Source organism: Arachis hypogaea, chromosome 20 (assembly GCF_003086295.3).
Source record: "Arachis hypogaea cultivar Tifrunner chromosome 20, arahy.Tifrunner.gnm2.J5K5, whole genome shotgun sequence".
NCBI lineage: Eukaryota > Viridiplantae > Streptophyta > Magnoliopsida > Fabales > Fabaceae > Arachis > Arachis hypogaea.
The window spans coordinates 69850657-69853293 of record NC_092055.1 but is presented as its reverse complement, the minus strand read 5'-3'; positions in this window follow the sequence as shown (position 1 = coordinate 69853293).

Here is a 2637-nt window from a genome sequence, read left to right as displayed (position 1 = left end):
TCAAAGCCTTGGATCCTTTTTACCCTTGCCTTTTAGTTTAAAGGGTTATTGGCTTTTTGCTCTTGCCTTTTGGTTTAAAGAGCTATTGGCTTTTTCTGCTTGATTTTTCATTTTCTTTCTTTTTCTTTATTTTTTGCCATTTTTTTCTTCGCATGCTTTGTGTTTTTCACTGCTTTTTCTTGCTTCAAGAATCAATTTTATGATTTTTCAGATTATCAATAACATTTCTCTTTTTTTCATTATTCTTTCAAGAGCCAACAATTTTAACATTCATAAACTTCACTATAAAAAATATGCACTGTTCAAGCATTCATTCAGAAAACAAAAAGTATTGCCACCACATCAAAATAATTAAACTATTTTCAAGATAGAATTTGAAATTTATGTACTTCTTTTTCTTTTTCAGAAAACATTTTTCATTTAAGAAAGGTGAAAGATTCAAGGAACATTCATAGCTTTAAGACATAGACGCTAAACACTAATGATCATGTAATGAAGACACAAACATAGTCAAAACATAAAGCATAAAAACCAAAAATAGAAAAGAAAATAAATAAGGAGATTAAGGAACGGGTCCACCTTAGTGATGGTGGCTTCTTCTTCCTCTTGAAGAACCAATGGAGTTCTTGAGCTCCTCTATGTCTCTTCCTTGCCTTTGTTGCTCCTCTCTAATGGCCTTTTGGTCCTCTCTGATTTCATGGAGGATGATGGAGTGCTCTTGGTGCTCCATTCTTAGTTGCTCCATGTTGGAACTCAATTCTCCTAAAGAGGTGTTGAGTTGCTCCCAATAGTTGTGTGGAGGGAAATGCATCCCTTGAGGCATCTCAGGAATTTCTTGATGAGGGACTTCCTTATGCTCTTGTTGAGGTCCATAAGTGGGCTCTCTTGTTTGCTCCATCCTCTTTCTAGTGATGGGCTTTTGAGATGAATCTCTCCATCTCCCATGACTCAGAGTTGGAAGCAACTGCCTTCCCTTTCCTCTTCCTAAAGGTTTCTCCAACCTTAGGTGCCCTTAATGGTTATGGAAAAATAAAAAGCAGAGCTTTTGTCCACACCAAACTTAAAAGGTTTGCTCGTTCTCGAGTAAAAGAAGAAAGAAAGGATTAGAGGAAGAAGAGATAGAGGTGTGTGAATGGTTCGGCCAAGGGGGTTTTTAGGTGGTTATGCTGTGTGAAAATGAAGGAGTGATGAGGGGCTTATATAGGAGTGGAGTGGAGAGGGAATTCTTGTAATAGGGGTTGGGTTTGGGAGGGAGATGGTTTGAATTAGAATGGGTGGGGGTAGGTGGGTTGTATGATGGTTTTGGAGGAAAAATAGAGGTGATTGGTGGAGGTTATTTTGGGGAAGAGTGTTATGGAAATGTGTGAAAAGGAGGGAAAAAGAGTTGGGGTAAGTGGGGATCCTGTGGGGTTCACAGATCCTGAGGTATCAAGGAATTCTGGTTCCTGCACCTTTCTGGCATTTAAACGCCCTCTGTGTGCCATTTCTGGCATTTAACGCCAGCTCTGCTGCCTTTCCTGGCGTTAAATGCCAGGCTGATGCCCCTATCTGGCGTTTAACGCCAGCCAGACACCCTTTTCTGGCGTTAAATGCCAGTCTATCTGCCAATTCTGGCGTTTAACTCCCAGAATGCTGCCAGACTAGGCGTTAAACACCCATTCTGCTATCCTTAAATGCCAGTAAGCCTGTCCTCCAGGGTGTGCTATTTTTGATGCTGTTTATTATTCCGCTTTAATTCTGCAGCTGTTTTTATGACTCCACGTGATCATCAACCTAAAGAAAACAAAACATGGCAATAGAAAACAAATGTCTATAAAAAATAAATATAATTAAATAACATTGGGTTGCCTTCCAATAAACGCTTCTTTAATGTCAATAGCTTGATAGTGAGCTCTTAGAGAGCTTTATAGAGACTCAGAGCTTAATGGTGGCCTCCCAACACCAAACTTAGAAGATGAGTGGGGGGCTCTGTTTGACTCTGTATTGAGAGAAGCTTTTCATGCTTCTTCTCCATGGTTACAGGGGAAGATCCTTGAGCCTTAAACACAAGGTAGTCCTCATTCAGTTGCAGGACTAACTCTCCTCTGTCCACATCAATCACAGCCCTTACTGTGGCTAGGAAGGGTCTTCTAAGGATGATGGATTCATCCTCATTTTTTCCAGTGTCTAGGATTATGAAGTCATTAGGGATGTAAAGGCCTTCAACTTTCACTAAGACATCCTCTACAAGTCCATAAGCCTGTTTCATTGATTTGTCTGCCATCTCTAGTGAGATTCTTGTAGCTTGTACCTCAAAGATCCCTAGTTTCTCCATTACAGAGAGTGGCATGAGGTTTATACCTGACCCCAGGTCACACAGAGCCTTCTCAAAGGTCATGGTGCCTATGGTACAAGGTATTAAGAATCTTCTGGGATCTGGTTTCTTCTGAGGTAATTTCTGCTGAACCAAGGTATTCGGTTCATTGATGAGCAATGGAGGTTCATCCTCCCAAGTCTTATTACCAAATAACTTGGCATTCAGCTTCATGATTGCTCCTAGATACTGAGCAACTTGCTCTTCAATAATATCTTCATCCTCTTCAGAGGAAGAATACTCACCAGAGCTCATGAATGGCAACAGTAAGTTCAGTGAAATCT